This window comes from Oncorhynchus gorbuscha, unplaced genomic scaffold (genome assembly GCF_021184085.1).
Source record: "Oncorhynchus gorbuscha isolate QuinsamMale2020 ecotype Even-year unplaced genomic scaffold, OgorEven_v1.0 Un_scaffold_939, whole genome shotgun sequence".
Taxonomy (NCBI): domain Eukaryota; kingdom Metazoa; phylum Chordata; class Actinopteri; order Salmoniformes; family Salmonidae; genus Oncorhynchus; species Oncorhynchus gorbuscha.
The window spans coordinates 156,109-181,342 of record NW_025745691.1 but is presented as its reverse complement, the minus strand read 5'-3'; the positions used below and the strand labels follow the sequence as shown (position 1 = coordinate 181,342).

General features: G+C 40.9%; 1 protein-coding gene across 2 annotated transcripts in view; it reads left to right on the top strand.

The window, feature by feature from the left end:
* The first annotated feature begins 17,218 nt into the window (after nucleotides 1–17,218).
* LOC124019437 (receptor-type tyrosine-protein phosphatase epsilon-like) overlaps nucleotides 17,219–25,234 on the top strand; it is a 59,061-nt gene continuing 51,045 nt past the window's right edge. For both annotated transcript variants that reach the window (XM_046334781.1, XM_046334783.1), the window contains exon 1: nucleotides 17,219–17,573. The gene's annotated coding sequence lies outside the window, so the exon portion shown is untranslated. The remainder of the gene's footprint in view (nucleotides 17,574–25,234) is intronic.

Below are 25,234 nucleotides of genomic sequence, written 5' to 3'. Positions count from 1 at the left end.
AACAATAAAATGATCCTACCTAGACTAGACTAGCCTAATTAATGCATACTTTCAGTGTTGTTTTCAAGCAAGTACAAAATTATATTCTAGTCTGCAGTGAAAATGTCATTTCAATAACGACAAAATCCCTGTGATTTTGAAGGTTTCATTCAATTTGGATCAGTTGTGGATCTACTCTTGACAGTTTATAAGGTCTAGAAAGCCACAATAGCAAGCCAGTCTGGCTGTGTTCGTACTTCTGATACTGAATGTGCTGTCGGTTGCAGATCATCACTCTCGCAAGTTGTTCCATGATAATGTGGCCACATACAGTGCATTCAGAAAGTATTCGGACCCGTTGATCTTTTCCACATTTTGTTACATTACAGCCTTGTTCAAAAATGTATTTAAGATTTTTTTCCCCCTCATCAATCTACACACAATAACCCATAATGAAAAAGCAAAACCTGTTTTTTAGAAATGTTTGCACATTTATAAACAATAAAAAGTGGAAACATTACATTTACATAAGTATTCAGACCCTTTATTTAGTACTTTGTTGAAGTACCTTTCGCAGCAATTACAGCCTCGAGTTTTCTTGGAAAGGTATTGAGCGTTACCTAGTGGGTATGACGCTATAAGCTTGGCACACCTGTACTTGGGCAGTTTCTCCCATTCTTCTCTGCAGGTCCTCTCAAGCTCTGTCAGGTTGGATGGGGAGCGATACTAAATCGCTATTTTCAGGTCTCTCCAGATATTTTTGATCGGGTTCGGGTCCGGGCTCTGGCTGGGCCATTCAAGGACATTCAGAGACTTTTCCCAAAGACACTCCTGCGTTGTCTTGGCTGTGTGCTTAGGGTCATTGTCCTGTTTGAAGGTGAACTTTCTCCCCCAGTATGAGGGTTAGGGTTAGTCTCCCAGAGCATAAGGCTGCCACCACCATGTTTCACCATAGGGATGGTGCCAGGTTTCCTCCAGACGTGACGCTTGGCATTTAGGCCAAAGAGTTCAATCTTGGTTTCATCAGACCAGAGAATCTTGTTTCTCATGGTCTGGGAGTCTTTAGATGCCTTTTGACAAACTCCAAGTGTGCTACCATGTGCCTTTTTACTGAGGAGTGGCTTCCGCCTGGTCATTCTACCATAAAGGCCTGATTCTCCTATCTCTCATCTCCACAGAGGAACTCTAGAGCTCTGTCAGAGTGACCATCTGGTTCTAGGTCACCTCCCTGACCAAGGCCCTTCTCCGATTGCTCAGTTTGACCGGGCGGCCAGCTCTAGGAGTCTTGGTGGTTCCAAACTTTTTCCATTCAAAAATGGAGGCCACTGTGCTCTTGGGGACATTCAATGCGGCAGACATTTTTTGTTACCCTTCCCCAGGTCTGTGCCTTAACACAATCCTGTCTCGGAGCTCTAGGGACAATTCCTTCAACCTATGGCTTGATTTTTGCTCTGACTTGCACTGTTAACTGTGGGACCTTATTATGTGTAGATTGCTGAGGGGAAAAATATATTTAATATTACATTTTAGAATAAGGCTGTAACGTAACAAAGTGGAAAAAGTCCAAGTGTCTGAATACTTTCCGAAAGCACTGTATATCATAAAGTGGACACCTAAGCCTTTAGCCTATTCATGCAATGCCCTGATGCATTTAGTGCTCAAATCTCCGACAGCTGAACCGTAAGATGGACAATTATTGTTTTAGGAAAGTAACCCCCCCCAAAAAAATAAATAGGGTATAAAAAAAATTGCACATGCTACACATCGAAACCCAATGAATAATGTTTTTGTAAGTTGTTATAGGCTGTTATGGCTCATTTGGCCAATATCCCTCATGTATTGATGGCGCTTGCTGCACCAGGTCGGATCTGAATGCATATAGATGTCTGGTAAATTTCTCAAATGTCCAGTTATTTAAAATCTTTACATTGTCCAGCGGAAAATGCTCCTGAAGGAAACTCTAAAGTGCACATATTGTTTTTATGCAGATATTAGAATGTTCACATGAAAATCTATCACCAATTTGATGGAAAACTAGCTATAGCCACCCTTTGGGAGAAGGACAATGGATATGCAGCCAAAGTTAATGGTCACACACCTTTGAGTCATTAGTAATAAAGGGTATTCTATAAAAGAGAAAATAATTGACACAAGTTGTTGTAGTAGTAACGTTAGGTAAGACAATGGATCCAGAGCTGTATAGGTTAACTATGGACTTTAAAGTAGCAGACTGGTAGCAGGTAGAGGGGGCCCAGGTGGGCTTGGGCCAGGTACGTCCAGGTGTCAGGCCAGGGTGTCCTCAGTCGTGGTCCAAGAGCCTCAGGTCCCCGGAAAGAGAGACGACAGCGAAAGATAAAAACAAATAATGGTTAGTGAGAGCATGGCTAAGACCATAGTACACCACATGCACTGGGAGTAGAGAGTAATCAATAGTGTTGCTGTGGACATTGGATAATCTGACTAACACACACTTGTTTGACCTGGCTGTGATACTGTAGGCCTACCTATTTAACTTTTCTGAGTCAATTCAGGTAGCATTCAATATCCTACTTTTCACAAGAAATACCATTTATTTCAAGGATTTTGTTTTCCTTTCTTGTTACCTGTTAAATAACAAACAACCATGGATAACCACAATGAAAGTAAGGTGGAGAAACACCCATGTTAGGCAGGCCCATCTTTTAAATAAAGAAACACCATTTTTTTCAATCTCTAGTTTATTGACATAAATCGTTTTGTTCTGGTCATCAGAAAATTACGGTAAATAGCACCACACTCAGGCAGAAAACTGAATGTTCTATTCTCAGCCAGGCCCGTGTTTTAAAAGAAAACACAATCAAATTATATATCTATTTGAGGAAAAATAAGCTGTTTTGTTTGATCATAAGAAAATCCTAACAATTCAGTTAAACGACCAACAAAGTCAGGCAGAAAAATCTGAATGGTCTATCAAAGTGAGAACAAATAGTTTCCCTGGCTGATATGTGATAGGAGAATTATGTTCTCCTGTTCATTAACCACTTCAATTGTAATTACTCAGTCTGCTATATCAGGATTTGTAAGACACTGATAGAAAGGAAAACAGACGGAGGCCCAGTCTACCACAGTCAAATGTTTATTCAAGGGAACGTTCTGACTTGCACAGTACAAAGACCTTCATTTTATAGCGACACACATACTTCCACACAAAACATCAGGTATCTACCCAGCCGACAGAGATTGGGGTCCGTGAGAATAGCTTCTCCCCTCCTTCCTCCAAGATAGGGAGAGACCTGGGAAGTTCTCAGTGTCCCAATCAAGGTCGGCACAGAATCTGACTCAGATAGTCTGTTATCCCCAAAACATTAATTCTGACTAAGAACTACACTACAGGGTATAATATTATTCTACTGACGATAACCACACATAGGATTATAATAACCTAACGATTCAAATCACTTTCATACATGCATTATAATAATCTAACGATTCTAATCAGTTTTGATTCAAATCAATTTCATAAAATCATACGGTTTCGAAGTTATGGTTTCAGAGTGTAATATTCAAATCATTTATTAAACACAAGTAAAACATATTCCCTTAACAATATGGCTGCTACTTTGAAATACTATAACAGTAGATGACATTCACTGCTATAAACCTGCCTGCAATATAATCGCATAGTTTACACAGACCCACTGTGGACAAATAAATCTCTGTGTGAAAAGGGGTCCCTGGACAGTTTTGTCACCTCAATCAATATATTCCAAACACTGGTGGTAACCAGATGATCCCAATAATTGATTTAGCCTGGTAAACGATGCCCCCCTTTGGTATGTTCTATTGCGAACTGTCTAGGACTCGTTGTTGTTTCCATTTTTACTACCCAAAGATATTTTACTTATTAAGTCAAAGAAGAAATTAACAGCAATACAATGGTCTTAAATATATTAGCATAATTAGGCTACACAGAATCACGTCGGACCCATTGTAAAATAAGAGTTTTTTTCTTTGTATGAAAACGTGCCCCAGTCCAACATGCCTAGCTCTGCCCACTGGTCTGTGGATTATGGAGTGCTCTTTGAAATAAATGCTTAAATCTCCTTATTCCAAACTGATCGAGTTCTCACCACACCGGGTCTGCCTGTGATACATAGCCTACATAAATAAAGTGTATGTGCCCGTGTGTGATAAACGTTTTCATCATAAAACCTCCATCATCATGTGACTATACAGCTCTGTTTTCCTACATACAAACTTTCACATTGCTATTAACTATTAAAGTGTGTAGGCTACACGTTATGCCCCATAACGTGTAGCGCGTTATAAACTACACGTTATAAACTAATGAACTATAATGAACTATAAACTAATGTTTGGTTGATTACATATTGCTCAGTTCTCTACTCTCTACTCGTTTGAGCAGATTGTGATTTGGCAACATCATGTCTCAGCCATATCCTTTCTAGCCAGTGGCTACCCGTCATTCAAGGCAGGTGGGGCTTTGAGGCCCATATGTTTGGGGGGCTTTCCTGTTTTGCATGCTATTTTGGTAATAATACATGTCACATATCAGTTTGCAAACAATGTCAAAAATATATAATTGAGTTAATAAAGCTGCATACAAACATGGTCTCTTTTTTTGTTTTCTTCAGTAAGACAGCTCCAAAATGCAGCTGTTTCAGCCTAGCTCTGGCTTTCTGTGGTGGTGGTGGGGCAAGTCAGCAGAAAATACTGAGCGTTGCACTGTGATTGGCTCAATGTTCTGTCACTCATGGGGACACTACGTCAAATCACATTATATCTGCAGTAGCTTTGATTGTACTGATCATGTCAACATCATACTTTCAAAATCTTAGCTCGCAGTCATAATCATGAATCAAGTCGACAATCTACTGGCAAATCCTTTTTAATTCTTGTCATATGAAGATAAATACTAAGTATAAATTATAGATAAAACGTATTGGTGCTCATCGCCCATTGGACATAAACATTACATTAAATTACATTAAATGTACAAACAAATAGTCAATAATGTATGTAAATACTTTTTGTATCATTTTATCCAAACTCTGTCAACCACACCTACCATAAATGTCGTTCTTGATAGCATGTTTCATGTAGGACTTCAACCGCTGTCACGACTTCCACCGAAGTTGGTCCCTCTCCTTGCTTGGGTGGATTTCTGCGGTCGAAGTCACCGACATTCTAGCCATCACTGATCCACTTTTCATTTTCCATTGGTTTTGTTTTGTCTTCCATCACACCTGGTTCCAATTCCATCAATTACATGTTGTGTATTTGTCCTCAAAGCGAGCAAAAAAGTTGCTTAGTCTGTCTGGGAGAAAGACATCGTGGTCCGTGACGGGGCTGGTTTTTCTTTTGTAGTCGGTGATTGACTGTAGACCCTGCCACATACCTCTCATGTCTGAGCCGTTGAAATGCGACTCTACTTTGTCTCTATACTGACGTTTAGCTGGTTTGATTGCCTTGCAGAGGGAATAGCTACACTGTTTGTATTCGGTCATGTTCCCAGTAAGCTTGCCCTGATTAAAAGCAATGGTTCGGGCTTTCAGTTTTGCGCGAATGCTGCCATCAAGCCACGGATTCTGGTTGGGGAATGTTTTAATAGACGCTGTGGGTACAACATCACCGATGCACTTGCTAATAAACTTGCTCACTGAATCAGCGTATTCGTCAATGTTGTTGTTCGCCACAATGCGGAACATATCCCAGTCCACGTGATCGAAGCAATCTTGGAGCGTGGTCGGACCAGCGTTGAACAGACCTGAGCACGGGAGCTCCCTGTTTTAGTTTCTGTCTATAGGCTGGGAGCAACAAAATGGAGTCGTGGTCAGCTTTTCCAAAGGGAGGGTAGCGAGGGTCGTATATGCATCACTGAAGTTAGAATAACAATGGTCTAGGATTTTGCCAGCCCTGATAGCACAGTTGATATGCTGATAGAATTTGGGGAGCCTTGTTTTCAGATTAGCCTTGTTAAAATCCCCAGCTACAATAAATGCAGCCTCGGGATATATGGTTTCCAGTTTACATAGAGTCGAATCAAGTTCTTTCAGGGCCATCGATGTGTCTGCTTGGGGGAGAATATACATGACTGTGATTATGATCGAAGAGAATTCTCTTGGTAGATAATGCAGTCGGCATTTGATTGTGAGGAATTCTAAGTCAGTTGAACAAAAGGACTTGAGTTCCTGTATGTTGTTATGATCACACCACGTCTCGTTAACCATAAGGCATACACCCCCGCCCTTCTTCTTACCAGAGAGATGCTTGATTCTGTCGGCGCGATGTGTGAAGAAACCAGGTGGCTGTACCGACTCCGATAGCGTGTCTCGAGTGAGCCATGTTTCCGTGAAGCAAAGAACGTTACAGTCTCTGATATCTCTCTGGAATGCTACCCTTGCTCGGATTTCATCTACCTTGTTGTCAAGAGACTAGACATTGGCGAGTAGTATGTTCAGGAGCGGTGCGCATGTGCCCCTTCTACGGCGCTGTTGTATTGGGTCGCCGGCTGAGATCTGATCCATTGTCCTGGGTGGTAAGCCAAACAGAGAATCTGCTTTGGGAAAGTCGTATTCCTGGTCGTAATGTTGGTGAGTTGACGTTGCTCTTATATCCAGTAGTTCCTCCCGACTGTATGTAATAAAACCTAAGATTTTCTGGGGTAACATTATAAGAAATAACATATAAAAAAAACTAAATACTGCATAGTTTCATAGGAACGAGAAGTGAGGTGGCCATCTCTGTCCTTGTATGTGACAAATTGAGCAAAGTGATATGATAATTTGCCCAAAACTGCATATTTGTCCAACAGACCAGTCTTCAAAGCATATGATTTAAGGCTTGAAACAAATGTATTACATGTGAAAATGTATTTGTAAAATGTATATTTTATGTTTATTTGTCAGTTTAGAAGTGATATATGAATAAGAGTTGAATTAATGTGACATAAATTGTCATATTTATGGAAAGTACACTTTAATTGCATTAGCTTATCTTTATCTGCTATTTTCTCAAAATTGACATGTTCCCCGTGCGGCAATTTTTTTTCTTCTCAGTCTTCAAAGGACGTAGACGTACATTCATATTATTCCACACACAGGTTCTTAGGTATAATTGTCAGACTTTACAGAGGCTTTTTTACATCTTGTGTCGTTTTGATTTTAAGTGTCATTTTATGTGTAAATATATGCATAATATGCATCCGTCATACTTCAAATCAAATCAAATTTATTTATATAGCCCTTCGTACATCAGCTGATATCTCAAAGTGCTGTACAGAAACCCAGCCTAAAACCCCAAACAGCAAGCAATGCAGGTGTAGAAGCACGGTGGCTAGGAAAAACTCCCTAGAAAGGCCAAAACCTAGGAAGAAACTTAGAGAGGAACCAGGCTATGTGGGGTGGCCAGTCCTCTTCTGGCTGTGCCGGGTGGAGATTATAACAGAACATGGCCAAGATGTTCAAATGTTCATAAATGACCAGCATGGTCGAATAATAACAAGGCAGAACAGTTGAAACTGGAGCAGCAGCACAGTCAGGTGGACTGGGGACAGCAAGGAGTCATCATGTCAGGTAGTCCTGGGGCATGGTCCTAGGGCTCAGGTCAGTTGAAACTGAAGCAGCAGCATGGCCAGGTGGACTGGGGACAGCAAGGAGTCATCATGTCAGGTAGTCCTGGGGCATGGTCCTAGGGCTCAGGTCCTCCGAGAGAGAGAAAGAAAGAAGGAGAGAATTAGAGAACGCACACTTAGATTCACACAGGACACCGAATAGGACAGGAGAAGTACTCCAGATATAACAAACTGACCCTAGCCCCCCGACACAAACTACTGCAGCATAAATACTGGTGGCTGATACATGTGAATAGTGTTTAAATAATTCCATGAAATAACAATATTTTGATAAAATAATCTGTAAAAGTCTGACCATTGAGTGTCTTATCACAATAAAAAATATATATAAACAATTCTGCCTCCTTGCTGATGGCTCCTTGCTGTCCCCAGTCCACCTGACTGTGCTGCTGCTCCAGTTTCAACTGTTCTGCCTTATTATTATTTGACCATGCTGGTCATTTATGAACATTTGAACATCTTGGTCATTTTCTGTTATAATCTCTACCCGGCACAGCCAGAAGAGGACTGGCCACCCCACATAGCCCGGTTCCTCTCTAGGTTTCTTCCTAGGTTTTGCCCTTTCTAGGGAGTTTTTCCTAGCCACCGTGCTTTTACACCTGCATTGTTTGCTGTTTGGGGTTTTAGGCTGGGTTTCTGTACAGCACTTTGAGATATCAGCTGATGTACGAAGGGCTATATAAATACATTTGATTTGATTTGATTTTGATTTGCCTTGAAGCAATGTGTTGAAAAATGGATTCTAGTAATATGGAAATTAGCTCATATTTAAGGAGGGTTTAACTCATTTGCATATTTTTATTTTAAAATAAATAAACCTTTTAATACAATAATATATTTTATTTATGTATACGTTCAACTGTTACAATATTAGCCTATGGTGTCCGGCCTTACTCTCTGCTGTCAATGAAGCATGATTTGTGCCTTGCTCAAAAGAACTGTTAACTCAGAAAAATCAGACTTTTGTGAGTTCAAGACAACTGGGATCTCGGGAGAAAACGAGCTACGACTGGGAGACTACGTTTTGAACTTTCATCCAAATGAACTCTGGCCTCTTTCTAGAACTATGACCTGAAGATCACTGACATCATCATGATTCAACCTTTTTTTCCCTGAGTTCCCAGTTCTCTTGAAAGCACCATAAATCCAGAGAATGCCAGACTTTAATGACAAAGTTTAATGACAAAGTTTACCGCGCCACCTTCCTGTTCAAGTGAACACAGCACAACAAGGTGAGTCCAAAAATGCCTGTATGCTTCTGTATAAAGGATGTAATATGCCAGGCAGATATGTATATTGTAGCTAAGAAAGTAATACTAAGTGTATGTTGTGTAGTAAGATATTAGTAGCCCGTGTGCCTCACCCTAATAATTTGGTCTATTTTCACCTCTTAATTTCGCCTACTGTCTTGGTGGTGCACAAGTAGACTGTAACCTGTTTTTGAGAAAGTAAATCCGTAACACTCAAATTTTGGTATGGTTAAATAGTCTGCAGTGGAGGTTTCAGGATTGGATGGAAAGCATGAACAGTCTGTAGTTTTTTTATTCCTCGCACATATCGTAATGAATTAATATGTTACGTCTTCATCTCATAATTATTGAAGGTAGTGTGATGTTACAGCTATCTTTAGACATGCAGTACCACCACTTAAGTATATATACAACCTGATCTCAGAGCATTTCATATTTTTCTGTACGTAAATCCGAGGGCAGTCTATTTGGATTGATATGTTACTATTCGTATGATTTAAATTAATTTGTGGAAGTCCGTCATTTATTCTCATATTATGTTGCGAATTACAATTTGTGTGATACGTTATGAATTTAAAAATGTGGGTTAATGTTAGCTAGGTGACTAAATGGCTAAGACTTACATTAGTTAGCTGGCTAATGTTAGCTAGGCTAGGGGTTCAAGTTAACGATAGGGTTAAGAGTTATGGTTAAAGGGTTAAGTTCAGGTTTAGGGGAAGGGTTCGCTAAAAAGATTAAGGTTTGGGTTAGGCTTAGCTAACATGCTAAATAATTGCAAAGTAGCTAAAAATAAATAATTAATTGAAAAGTTTCTATTTAGTTCAAATGCTCAAGTTGTCCATGATCAGATTTGAACAAGCAACTTTTGGGTTGCTAGACATTTGCGTTATTTCGTTTTTGCATTAAGTTACCTTCTGTATAATGTAACCAAACCAAATGTAACATACAGTATCATACTCATAGACGTCTAGGTTGTGAGACCAGGCTGTGCATACAGGTAGATAGGCCTATGATTCTGCTTGCTCTGGTCTACAGAGAAGTGACAGTGTGACATGATATCCCTAGTTGATATTGAATGCTAATATTAATTAATGACTTTTCAGCTCAAAATTCAGGTGTAAAACACTGTTTATTTCTGCATCTTGCGTTTTGAAAATGAATCACTGTTTATTTGCGCAGAGATTGCATGCGTGCGCGAGTCTCGCATGCTTTGAACCACTTTTTGGGGGTTGCGGGTTAAAACGTCTGGAAACCACTGAGCCATCAAACAGATTGCTGATTTGCCTTACAGCTATAAAATCGCAGGTTGCAGGACAAATGTCAAATTGCAGGGAGAGAGGATTGCCATAAATGATTGTGCAACTACAAAAATTGTTTGGTGATCAAGAATATTAACCGTTTAGTTTGCAAGGTCATATGCAATGGGGCAACAAGCAACAATTAGTAGCATCTTTTGGTATGTCAAAATTGCTTGAAATTGATAATTTACTTATGAAGCTTGCATTTGGATTTTGTTGTTGAGATTAACATAAGCAAAATGTGTTGTAGACAAAATAATGAAGATGGCTGATTGGTAGCATCAATAAATAGACACAGATTTGTAAATTGAACAAGTCATTGCTTGTATCGATTAATTGTTTTAATTGACTTGAGTCTTGACCTAAAAACTTGGCTTGACTCAACTTGCTCTTTAAATGTACAATTTGAACTTCACTCAACCCGTTCTACTTGAGACTTGGACCTTGTGACTTGAGACTTGTTTGTTACTCGAATAACAGTGACTTGGTTCCAACTGTGCTAGTTTTGTTGGGAAAATTAACACTGCCCTAAAATCTATTTACCTGATGCAACCTGTTTACATATGGCAATAGTAGGCCTATATTCCACTAGACTGAGCTTCCTGAAACAGAGGTTATTTGAATCGGTTGGTTTCAGTCTTTGGGATGAGAAGAAGGAGAATGTAAATGTGTGTTGCTACGTTAGCCATGTCAAGTTTGGGCCAATGTATTTTGCTCCTTTTTTTCTTAATTTCTCCTTGGTTTTGAGCACATGAATGCTGTCGCCAATGATAGCTCCCTAACCCATTGTTCAATAAATCCGGCACCAATTGGAAATCATCTTGCAACCTGTGCTGCCGACCTACAGTAAGAATTTTATTTTATCATTTTTTTATTTCACCTTTATTTAACCAGGTCGGCTAGTTGAGAACAAGTTCTTATTTGCAACTACGACCTGGCCAAGATAAAGCATAGAAGTGTGAACAGACAACAACACAGAGTTACACATGGAGTAAACAATAAACAATAAACAAGTCAATAACATAGTAGAAACAAAATAATCTATATACATTGTGTGCAAAATGCATGAGGAGGTAGGCAATAAATAGGCCATAGGAGTGAATAATTACAATTTAGCAGAATAACACTGGAGTGATAAATGATCAGATGAACATGTTCAGGTAGAGATACTGGTGTGCAAAAGAGCAGACAAGTAAATCAAATAAAAACAGTATGGGGATGAGGTAGGTAAATTGGGTGGGCTATATACCGATGGACTATGTACAGCTGCAGCGATCGGTTAGCTGCTCAGATAGCAGATGTTTAAAGTTGGTGAGGGAGATAAAAGTCTCCAACTTCAGAGATTTTTGCAATTCGTTCCAGTCGCAGGCAGCAGAGAACTGGAAGGAAAGGAGGCCAAATGCGGTTTTGGCTTTAGGGATGATCAGTGAGATACACCTGCTGGAGCGCGTGCTACAGGTGGGTGTTGCCATCGTGACCAGTGAACTGAGATAAGACGGAGCTTTACCTAGCATAGACTTGTAGATGACCTGGAGCCAGTGGGTCTGGCGACGAACATGTAGCGAAGGCCAGCCGACTAGAGCATACAGGTCGCAGTGGTGGGTGGAATAAGGTGCTTTAGTAACAAAACGGATGGCACTGTGATAAACTGCATCCAGTTTGCTGAGTAGAGTATTGGAAGCTATTTTGTAGATGACGTCGCCGAAGTCGAGGATCGGTAGGATAGTCCGTTTTATTAGGGTAAGTTTTGCGGCGTGAGTGAAGAGGCTTTGTTGCGAAATAGAAAGCTGACTCTAGATTTGACTTGGGATTGGAGATGTTTGATATGAGTCTGGAAGGAGATTTTGCAGTCTAGCCAGACACCTAGGTACTTATAGTTGTCCACATATTCTAGGTCGGAACCATCCAGGGTGGTGATGCTCGTCTGGCGTGCGGGTGCAGGCAGCGAATGGTTGTAAAGCATGCATTTGGTTTTACTAGCGTTTAAGAGCAGTTGGAGGCCACAGAAGGAGTGTTGTATGGCATTGAAGCTCGTTTGGAGGTTAGATAGCACAGTGTCCAAGGAAGGGCCAGAAGTATACAGAATGGTGTCGTCTGCGTGGAGGTAGATCAGGGAATCGCCCGCAGCAAGAACAACATCATTGATATATATAGATAAAAGAGTCGGCCCAGAATTGAACCCTTTGATACCCCCATAGAGACTGCCAGAGGACCGGACAACATGCCCTCCGATTTGACACACTGAACTCTGTCTGCAAAGTAGTTGGTGAACCAGGCAAGGCAGTCATTAGAAAAACCGAGGCTACTGAGTCTGCCGATAAGAATATGGTGATTGACAGAGTCTAAAGTCTTAGCCAGGTCGATGAAGACCGCTGCACAGTACTGTCTTTTATCGATGGCAGTTATGATATCGTTTACTACCTTGAGCGTGGCTGAGTTGCACCCGTGACCGGCTCGGAAACCGGATTGCACAGCGGAGAAGGTGCGGTGGGATTAGAGATGGTCAGTGATCTGTTTGTTGACTTGGCTTTCGAAGACTTTAGATAGGCAGGGCATGATGGATATAGGTTTGTAACAGTTTGGGTCCAGGGTGTCTCCCCCTTTGAAGAGGGGGATGACCGTGGCAGCTTTCCAGTCCTTGGGGATCTCAGATAATATGAAGGAGAGGTTGAACAGGCTGGTAATAGGTGTTGCGACAATGGCGGCGGACAGACAAAATGAGAAAAAAAATCCTGAAAATCACATTGTAGGATTTCTAATGAATTTATTTGCAAATTATGGTGGAAAATATTTTTTGCTCATTTTGTCTGTCATAGTTGAAGTGTACCTATGATGAAAATGACAGGCCTCTCTCATCTTTTTAAGTGGGAGAACATGCACAATTAGTGGCTGACTAAATACTTTTTTGCCCCACTGTATAATTTAATTAAAAATCGAAAAGAGATTGAAAATAAATATGGGTCCAGTGAGTGGTTGGGCTGGCTGGGGACACGGCGATTCAGACAGTTAGCAGGCCTGTGCTAACAAGCTAACAGTTAGTAGGCCGGGGCTAAACAAGCTAGCAGTTAGCAGACCGGAGCTAAACAAGCTAGCAGTTAGTAGACCGGGGCAGGCTAGCAGTTAGCAGGCCGGGTTAGCAAGCAGGCAGATAGCAGGGGCTAGAAAGTTAGCCTTTGGGGGACGTCACGATGGGGTTACGTCTGTTTTTCGCTCTTTATGCGGTGACGTTGATAGACCGGTCGTGGTATTAGTAGAGTTCCAAGTAGCTCTAGGTAGCTAGCAAGCCTAGCTGGCTAGCATAATGGGCCTTGAGCGGGTGTCGCGCCTGAGGGGCTTGTTGGAGTCCTCGGGCAGATTATGTCGGTATTCCAGTTGTAGGGGATCTGCGGGGTTCCATGCCCCGTACCGGCTGTAGAAGGGGTCCGGATATTGTTGCCCAGGAGTATGCTTTGGTGGTAGCACAGGAGCTCTGGCCGGGCTAGCTTCAAGCTAAGTGGATGGAAACGCTAGCCAGGAGTATTCATCCAGGGTTGCGGTTAGCTAGTTGTGAAGATCCAGATGAAAATGTTCAGTTTGTGGTGGGAACCCGGGGATAAAAATAATAGGTCCGTTATGCTCTGGTTAGAGTCACGTTGTTCGAACTGGCGCGAGCTATTCGAGCTGAAGGTTAGCTGATGACCACTGGCAATGGTTTGCTGGCTGATAGCTGGTAGTTAGCTGGTTAGATTCAGTTGAGGGATTCCAGATCCGAAGTAAATATAGATCATTTAGAAAAAAAGCAGATCTACGCTACAATGGGTGAGGTGGGTTGCAGGAGTATTTAGACGTTGAGGTTTAGCAAATTATTTTAAAAGATATGCGAAGAAAAATATGTAAAAAACGATATATACAAGGGACACGACAACAGGACAAAGACGTATGACTGCTACGCCATCTAGTGATGGGTCGTTCGCGAACGAGTTGGCTCTAAGAGCTGGCTCTTGTAGGTAAATGTTGGGATCCGGCTCGCATATCAGAAGAGCCGAATATATTTAAAAAATAAGATATGAATAATCAAAAGATTGAATAGAATTAACTAATTCAAATAATTAAATAAATTATAATAATAATATAAGCCTAAATGCTCAAGAGCATACACATTCATTCTGACTGTCTGCTCAGACTGTTCCTGTCAATCAGACACGCAGTGTCAAACAATGAACCAAAGATGCGTGAGGGAGGGTCGAGTCAACTCACTCACAGTCACACACTTAGCAGCCGAGGAGAGAGGAAGGACAGCTGTGAAAACAACAGCTGGAAAATGAGTTGGATGCACAGCAGCATTTGGATGCATTTTCATAATGTAGACAATATTAGAGCACAGTGTAGAATTTGCCAAAACAAAATCTCATATAAAGCCAGTTCTATGCACAACCTACACCGGTATATGCAAACTGTGCACCCAACTATGAAGCTAGCTGTAGCGGAGCTTCGATAAACTAGTGGGCCTGCTAGTGATAATGGTGGAGCTAGCATATTCACTCGGTCAGGTAGACCTACTCCGCGACCCACAGCAACGCAGTCTTCTACGGACGAGTGTATGCCAAAGTCTATATCTGTAGCAAAACAAGGCCAAATTGATATTGCATTGGCTAAAACGATTGCCACCATTTTCCAGCCATTTTCGATTGTGGAGGACAGAGGTTTTAGAAATTATGGCAATAGTCTAAATCCATTGTACACAATTCCAAGCAGGAATAACCTTTCAAAATCACTTATTCCGCAACTGTATGAGACCACAAAGGCTTCAGTGCGGGAAAGAGTACAAAAAGCTACTGCAGTTTGCCTTCCCACTGACTGCTGGTCATCAAGAGTAACCACTTCTTACATGTCGGTTACATGTCACTTCATTGAAGATTTTTCGATGTCTAACTGTCTTCTGACTGCTTTGAGTTTAGTGACAAACACACCTCAGAGAACATGGCAGAGGAACTGTTGAGAGTGGCCAGAGAATGGCAAGTAGATGGAAATGTGGTCTGTTGTGTTAGCGACAATGCAGCTAACATAACCAAAGCCATAAATGTTTAAATGGACCTATCATCCATGTCTTGCCCACACAATCAACCTGATTGTATGAGATGCTCTGAAGGTGATGAAGCCCACTGTTGACAAAGTGAAAGCAGCTGTGGAAAACTTCCACAGGAGCACAGAAGGTGCTGAAAAACTAAAGTCTACACAATGCCAGATGGGGATGCCTGAGCTGAGGCATAAACAAGACTGCACTACAAGGTGGAATTCAACATGTTATATGTTGAAGCGGTTTCTTGAGTCAAAGGATGCCATCATCTCTACCCTGGCCATTGTCAATGCACCTGATGATGCTCTGACCCAAGAGGAATGGGAGGTGGTGGAGGAGGTATGCAGAGTCCTGGAACCCTTTGAGCAGGTCACTGTGGAGATCAGTGGAGAGAGGTACAGTAAGCAGTTATTACTACATCATTATTTAATCCAGTATTATATATGTATATGAGCAGTAGATGAGAATGTAGTATCAGTAGACAAGAACTAACCTGAACTAATAAGTTACTGTTCTCTATTTTCAGCTATGTGACAGACTCAAAAATGGTACTCCTGTGCAAGGGACTGCAGCAAATCACAGCTAGCCACCAGAGAGAAGCAAATGTAAACACAGGACATGTGACAGAGTTGATGGAGACCCTATGTTCATCAATAGACAGAAAGTTCCACAGAATGGAACATAATCACGTGCTATCAGAAACCGCTGCACTTGACCCCAGGTTTAAGAAGTTAGCCTTCAGTGTTGTCAGAGCGATTGATGAGGCTCTTCAAAGAATAACCTCAGCAGCAGGGAGGGACAGCCCCAGCGGTCAGCTGGGTCAGGCACCAGGGCAACAGGAAGGAGAGAGATCAGATGGAGCAGATGCTGTTTGACGAGAGAGTAACTGGGGATGCAGCACGAAGGAATCCCTCAGCAGGATCTGAGCTAGTGGAAGAACAAGGCCTCTGTCTACCCACAGCTTACTAAAGTCATTACAGGGAGACTCTGCATAGTTGCCACATCCGTTCCCTCTGAGAGGGTCTTCTCGAAAATGGAATAAATAATTACTGGGAGAAGAAACCGCATCAGCCCCTCGAAAGTGAGGCAGCTTGCATTTCTGAATGCAAATCTCTCATAAAAGCTCAATCTGGTCAGCATTGCTGTGTGCTGCTGGTTATAACATGGCAATAAAGAAGAGAGAGAAAATAGGGACCCGTTTAATGTTTTAAGTGGGATGCTGCAGTTTTGCAACTTGTTTTCTTTTTCTGATATGGTGCAATATTCTATTATGCTGTTCAGATTGTATTCGTTTTGAATGGTTAGATTTATATGCACTTTGTTTATATACATTCAAAAGTTATACTCTAAATGCAAATGTTTAATAGCATTATTTTTCATAACAAACCAATGCATTTTTTGTGGTTAAGTATGATTTAATGTAATAATTTAATTAGAATTGTTTTAACACCAATCATAGTCAAACTATCGCAAACTGACTTGATACAATACAAAACATATTTTATTTTATAGAGCCGTTTGGGAGCCAAAAGAGCAGGCTCACTGAAAAGAGACGGAATACCCATCACTATTCACCTCCCTAGGCCCCGAGACACTGTTGGCTATCCATTGTTTGTGTGTGTTGTAGGCTGTTTGCTCTCTCTTACCAACAGATGGCTCTGTTGATAGCCTACCGTAATTATTGTGTGAATCTCGAACAAAACGTTAATCAACCTTTCAATAAAACGGTGTAGACTAATAATTAAGTGTGTAGCCTATGTTCAGGAATTAGTCGTTGTAGGCTAAACACCTTAGAAAGGCCTAAACATAAACCAAAAACGACATATTTAGGCTACCGGGAAATCATCTGACTTTAATTCTCTTCACTTTATGTGCCAAGTGCCTGTTTATTATATACATATTAGGCCTATTACACTTATGCTAGTATCCTACTTGTGCGATGTCACTTTAATTTCAATACGTAGGCGTGTTTACAGGAAAAACAGAGGATCATAGAGAAAATTATTATCATGGAACGTCCAGCAGCTATCATCATTACGAATTGAGGGGTGTAGATGATACGCCGTTCTGCAGTGATGCTCACTCCTACCTGCCTGATGTAGATTCATGTAAACTATGCGCCCCGTGGGACGGACCAGGCCTTCTTCGCTCATAGCGACTTTTGCACAACGGCATCATTGGCCGGGCAGGAAGATTAATATTTTCGTAAGAGGTTTGCGGCATGGAAGATAGTCTTCGTTTTCATATCCACTTCTCATTAACACCAGCGAATAAAAAAACACTGAGCTTTTTTTCTCAGCCAATAAACCATATCATTCATCAAGACGCTGCGAGATCACATTTCCTACATCTCTACGGTAAGAATGTATCTGCTTTGATGATGCCACTTCTATTCAAATGGCAGCCTGAGCCTAGTGAACAAACGAAAAATCAGTTCTGAGATAGCTCTCTAATGTAGACCGAATCGATATAGCCTACCCAACCAATCATGTTTTACAATTCAATCCGTGTCAACGAGCCCTGTGACTCGGCCTAGCGCATTTATATATGGCAGATGTCAAAACATCTATTTTCATATTGTCCATGCAGCAGGCATATTGTGTGCTAGCTTTGAATGCAACATGAATAATTCGAGTTCCTTAAATTGGCATGATACGAGGTTGGCGACGTCTACACTACAGTACGTAGAGCAAACCCGTTCCTCTTGCGACCACCAAGAATGTTCACGAATGCATTCATTGATAACGTTTGATCACTGTGGATCTAAACCTGTTTAAATTGCACTTTTCTGAGCATTCAGAAGCTCATATTCACCTGCAGTATCTTACACCGTCACTAAGTACAGGGTGTTGAGGTTAGCCCACCCGGTTTAGACGGAATTAGGCAGGGGCGAGGAGCAGATACACATTGGATATTTATTTGTAGGCTACCCAATACAGCAGCAGGTTGCCTAATGTCACAACTGTAGTTCACCCTTGACCACCTTCAATGATAGATGCTGTATGAGACATGTGCATCTTTTAAAAGTAGATATTCTAGCTGTGTATCTAAGAAATGGCTCGATACTGTAATTGGTAGGGGTGCAGTAGATATGTTATCTATTGACATGGGTTTCTACAAGGGCTGGCAAACCATGCCAATATATCCTCCAAACACCATCTTCGAGACCATTATCACTTTCATACAACGGGTTATATTAACATAATGATTGACATATTTTAATTAAAAAACGTTATTTTGATGAATTTATTCATGCCATTTCATCCTTCCACAAGATATATCCCGACACAAATCTAGGGTTGCTACCCAAGCCAGGCTGGTCGTTAAGTATTTTTGTTCTATAGCTATGGACGTGACCAAAACGTTTCGTAATAAATGTTATATTGCAATGGTTATTTGGAGACATTCATAATTAGCTAATGATGCGATATTTCACCTGGCATAGAAAATGTGCTCTCATCAGGACACTGTTCTTCAGAGGAGCCAGCCAACAACACAGCTAATTCACTCACGTCAAACCGAAGCTGGGTAGACTGCAAACTAGCTGCATTTCGTTTCGGTTTACCTGTTTTCTATTGACCTTTCTTTGTATATAGCCATACAAACTATGCTGATTCGTGATTTCGACTGTCTGATAAAAGCTGCCTGCCTGTATTTCTCGTGCCGACTCCCAACCCCTACATGTTCTTTACTATGGGACAGCTGGACGTTGAATTTCAATATTGAAACAATGTTGCAAATGTCAGAGCAACAGACAGCAAGGTTTATACAAATCTCTGCTATTGAAAACCAATGGCTAGTCTAAAATAAATGGGAGATAATGGCTAGATGCTTGTTACAGTGGAGCTCAACTTTATAAATTGTCTTGCTGGATTGATAGGCAGTGGATTTCGCAGTCAGATGGAACAGAGTAAATAGGCATTTCAGTAATAGCTTTAGCCAGTGAAAATTGGTGGAATATAGGCACCGGCTAGAATGTGGTTTTAACCAATCAACGTTCAGGATTAGACCCACCCATTGTATACTTAAGTGATAACGCCTGAGAAGCCAGTGTTTGGAGGATATATTGGCATGGGTGTTCATCTCAGGCCGCAAACCAGTACCGGCTTCTCGGGAATTATCACTTTTATATAATGGGTTACCAACATGTTAAAATAATGATTGACATATTTTAATTAGAAACTTCTTTTGCTGAATTTATTCATACTATTTCATCCTTCCACAAGATATAGTCCCGACACAAATGTAGGGTTGCTACCCAATCCGGCTGATCGTTCATTCCATTGGTTCGGTTGCCAGAGACCGACCCAGTCGTTCAGTCTTTTTGTTCTGTGTATATGAACATGACTCAGTCGTTCATTCTTAATGTTCCATTGCCATACTGGCTGGCAACGTTCTTATCCCTTGCTTGCTATTGCTACAGTGCCTTGCAAAAGTATTCATCCCCCTTGGCGTTTTTCCTACTTTGTTCTATTATAAGCTGTAATTTAAATGGATTTTTATTTGGATTTCAAGAAATGGACATACACAAAATAGTCCAAATTGGTGATGTGAAATGGAGAAAAATTACTTTAAAATAGATATTTTTTTAACAGAAAAGTGGTGCATGCATATGTATTCACTCCCTTTGTAATGAAGCTCCCAAATAAGATCTGGTGCAACCAATTTCCTTCAGAAGTCACATAATTAGTTCAATAAAGTCCACCTGTGTCCAATCTAAGTGTCACATGATATGTCACATGATCTCAGTATATATACACCTGTTCTGAAAGGCCCCAGAGTCTGCAACACCACTAAGCAAGAGGAACCACCAAGCATGTGGCACCATGAAGACCAAGAAGCTCTCCAAACAGGTCAGGGACAAACTTGTGGAGAAGCACAGATAAGGGTTGAGTTATAAAAAAAAATGAAGATACATTTTGAACATCCCATGGAGCACCATTAAATCCATTATTAAGAAAAGGAAAGAATATGGCACCACAACAAACCTACCAAGAGAGGGCCAGGCAAGGAGGGCATTAATCAGAGAGGCAACAAAGAGACCAAAGATAACCCTGAGGGAGCTGCAAAGCTCCACAGCGGAGATTGGAGTATCTATCCATAGGACCACTTTAAGCCGTACACTGCACAGAGCTGGGCTTTACTGAAGAGTGGCCAGAAAAAAGCCATTACTTAAAGAGAAAAATAGCAAACATATTTGGTGTTCGCCAAAAGGCATGTTGGAGACTCTCCAAACATATGGAAGTAGGTACTCTGGTCAGATGAGACTAAAATTGAGCTTTTTGGCCATCAAAGAAAACACTATGTCTGGCGCAAACCCAACACCTCCCATCACCCCGAGAACATCATTCCCACAGTGAAGCATGGTGTTGGCAGCATCATGCTGTGGTGATGTTTTTCATTGGCAGGGACTGGGAAACTGGTCAGATTTGAAGAAATGATGGATGGCGCTAAATATAGGGACATTCTTGAGGGGAAACCTGTTTCAGTCTTCCAGAGACTTGAGACTGGGACGGAGGTTCACCTTCCAGCAGGACAATGACCCTAAGCATACTGCTAAAGCAACACTTGAGTGGTTTAAGGGGAAACATTTAAATGTCTTTGAATGGCCTAGTCAAAGCCCAGACCTCAATCCAATTGAGAATCTGTGGTATGACTTAAAGATTCCTGTACACCAGCGGAACCCATCCAACTTGAAGGAGCTGGAGCAGTTTTGCCTTGAAGAATGGGCAAAAATCTCACAAAAAATATTTTGCCTCTTCAAAGTGGTAGGCATGTTGTGTAAATCAAATTATACAAACCCCACAAAGATCTATTTTAATTCCAGGTTGTAAGGCAACAAAATAGGAAAAATGCCAAGGGGGGTAAATACTTTCGCAAACCTTTGTAGCTAGCCAACTACGGCTAATTTACAGTCAAGTCCAACAGTGCAGACATAATAACAACAGTAGCTGCATTTGTTTAAGCTGTTTGCTAGTGACATTTATTTGGAGACATCCGTAACAATTACCTAATGAGGTACGATTTCACATGGCATAGAAAATGTGCTCTCTGTTTAGGACACTGTTATTTAGGGGAGCTAGCCAACAACACAGCTAACACAATAACTTCAAACTGAAGCTGGAAAGACTGCAAACTAGCTTCACTTCGTTTCATTTGACCTTTTTTCAATTGACATTTCTTTGTATATATCCATAAAAATGATGCCAGCTGATTCATGATTTCGACTGGCTGAGAAAAGCTGCCTGCCTCTCTCTCCGCCTGAATCCCGAACAATACACGTTCTTACTATGGGACAGTTGGAGATCGAATCTGAATATTGAAACAATGTTGCAAATGTCAGAGAGATAGACAGCAAGGTTTATACAAATCTCTGCTGTTGAAAACTACATGTTAGTCTTAAGGAAATGTGAGATAATGTCTAGATGTTTTTTATTAGTGGAGATCAAGTCTATAACTTCCCTGCCTGGGCTGATGAGACATTGGATTGCGCAGTGAGAGGCAACAGAGTAAAAAGGCATTTCAACTTCATAGCTTTTAACCAATCAGTGTCCAAGGTTTAGACCTACCCATTGTATAAATACATTTATGTGTGCTCTTCATTTAGGTAATATTGATGTTCATAACAGGAGCCTGCATGTAATCTTTCAGACAGGATTCTGGGGGACTGCATTGATTGAATGTGTGCTGTGATTTGTTTACATACCTTTCTAAAATCAGATAATCTTAACAAAGGCACACCATTGAATGGATACAGTGGCTCAAAAAAGTATTTAGTCAGCCACCAATTGTGCAAGTTCTCCCACTTAAAAAAGATGAGAGAGGCCTATAATTTTCATCATAGGTACACTTCAACTATGACAGACAAAATTAGAAATAAAATCCAGAAAATCTCATTGTAGGATTTTTTAGGAATTTATTTCCAAATTATGGTGGAAAATAAGTATTTGGTCAATAACAAAAGTTTCTCAATACTTTGTTATATACCCTTTGTTGGCAATGAAAGAGGTCAAATGTTTTCTGTAATTCTTCACAAGGTTTTCACACACTGTTGCTGGTATTTTGGCCCATTTCTCCATGCAGATCTCCTCTAGAGCAGTGATGTTTTGGGGCTGATGCTAGGCAACAGACTTTCAACTCCCTCCAAAGATTATCTACGGGGTTGAGATCTGGAGACTGGCTAGGCCACTCCAGGACCTTGAAATGCTTCTTACGAAGCCACTCCTTCGTTGCCCGGGCAGTGTGTTTGGGATCATTGTCATGCTGAAAGACCCAGCCACGTTTCATCTTCAATGCCCTTGCTGATGAGGTTTTCACTCAAAATCTTACGATACATGGCCCCATTCATTCTTTCCTTTACACGGATCAGTCGTCCTGGTCCCTTTGTAGAAAAACAGCCCCAAAGCATGATGCTTCCACCCCCATGCTTCACAGTAGGTATGGTGTTCTTTGGATGCAACTCAGCATTCTTTGTCCTCCAAACACGACGAGTTGAGTTCTTACCAAAACGTTCTATTTTGGTTTCATCTGACTATATGACATTCTCCCAATCTTCTTCTGGATCATTCAAATGCTCTCTAGCAAACTTCAGACGGGCCTGGACATGTACTGGCTTAAGCAGAGGGACACGTCTGGCACTACAGGATTTGAGCCGCTGGCGGTGTTGTGTGTTACTGATGGTAGGCTTTGTTGCTTTGGTGCCAGCTCTCTGCAGGTCATTCACTAGGTCCCCCATGTGGTTTTGGGACTTTTGCTCACCGTTCTTGTGATCATTTTGACCCCACAGGGTGAGATATTGCGTGGAGCCCCAGATCGAGGGAGATTATCAGTGGTCTTGTATGTATTCTATTTCCTAATAATTGCACCCACAGTTGATTTCTTCAAACCAAGCTGCTTACCTATTGCAGATTCAGTCTTCCCAGCCTGATGCAGGTCTACAATTGTGTTTCTGGTGTCCTTTGACAGCTCTTCGGTCTAGGCCATAGTGGAGTTTGGAGTGTGACTGTTTGAGGTTGTGGACAGGTATCTTTTATACTGATAACAAGTTCAAACTGGTGCCATTAATACAGGTAACGAGTGGAGGACAGAGGAGCCTCTTAAAGAAGAAGTTACAGGTCTGTGAGAGCCAGAAATCTTGCTTGTTTGTAGGTGACCAAATACTTATCTTCCACCATAATTTTCAAATAAATTCATAAAAAATCCTACAATGTGATTTTCTGGATTGTTTTCCTCATTTTGTCTGTCATAGTTGAAGTGTACGTCTGATGAAAATTACAGGCCTCATCTTTTTAAGTGGGAGAACTTGCACAATTGGTGGCTGACTAAATTATTTTTTGCCCCACTTTCTCTGTTTAATGTGACGAAACCCTATTAGCCTGTATAACAGCAAATAGACTCTGAGTTACATTTGGCAGTAATTGGTCAAATATGTGACATAGGCCGAGCATTGAAATTAATCAGTATTCTCACGCATTAATTATAGATGTTATTAATTCACAATATTAGTGCTTTAATATCCTTCAGTTCTATCCCTGATCAAATGACGAAAATAAAGCTAGATCATTTTAGACTGATAAACAGATGCTTCATCCAGAAGTCGATGAATAATATATTGGTTTTTTTCCACACCTGGAGATATGTGGGATGGGATTAGATACGTGTTGCTCAAATGGAGATGATTAATTTCATGATTACTTTTTTCCATGTTCTGATTCACATTCCGGTTAGTAGGTAATCACTTCAATGACAGTGTTTTGCAGGTTTGGCTTTTGCTTAATTGCAATTCAGTTAAAGACAGACATTTCAAAGAAATGGCATAGTTTATACTGAATGTGTATTTTGTGTGTAACGTGGACCTTTACAAATGTGTACTATTCCCATGGAGTAACAACATTACTCTTTATGCTTTTGATTGGTCAAAACATTTTACCAAACGGTTTGGTATCTCTACAGCAGTCAATATACTGTGTCTACTCTTACAAGGAAGAGGAATGAAGGGCTAATTTAAATAATTTAGCAGAAGTCCTAGTTCAGATTATTAGAATATTGAGTTACTATTGGTTTAAATTCACTCAAAATGGTTTAGCATTGACTGAACCTATGTACTAAGCTTATGTACTTCCTCATCTTGACTCAAGTAACCAGTGACCACATTCAGTAAGGCTGACCCATTGGCTAAATCCATGCATGAGTATCTCTTCATCTCCTTTTCTTTATCAGCACCAATTTGACACCACAGAGTATGTTAAATAAATGTGTAGTTGAATGAATCACTTGTTTTTATTATCTTGAGAGTAATGGTATCACTGCTGTTTCTGTTCACTAGGTTCAACACTTGAACGCATACAGAACACGCCCATGGTTGCCCAGGGTTGTTATATGAATGTCAAGATCCACTTCCGTGCTCTGACATTGTTTGCTGAAAAGATTCAGATTGCCATCTGCCTGAGGAATAATTCAATGGTTGCCATAGAAGCACAATTATATTACAGCTGTGAAATCTAATCCTGCAGCCTTTACAGTCCCATCAGGTATGTAGTTGGACATGGGATGGATGAAAAGGGGAGGGAGAGATTAGATGAGAGGGAGTGGATATGGATGAAATGTCCATCTCTGAGGAGAATGAGTCTAGATAGAGGTCAATTTAGCCATTTTCCTGCTAATCAGAAGTGGGAATTGGCTGTGAACTATTTACCATTCCATCAATAGGGAGGACACTGGGAAGCAGTGTTCACTTCACTTTGTTTGCAAATCGTAAGAAATAAACACAATGGCTACATTGTCCATCTTTCATTATTCCTAATCTGCTTGGAGTATGCTGCAAGATTTTGGGTTTCGTTCATTAAAATCTAAAATAATTTAGTTGCATAGTGTCCACCCTGTCTGGACAAGAGGAATACCTATGTGAGAATGCTGTTCATCGACTACAGCTCAGCATTTAACACCATAGTACCCTCCAAACTCGTCACCAAGCTCGAGACCCTGGGTCTCGACCCCGCCCTGTGCAACTGGGTACTGG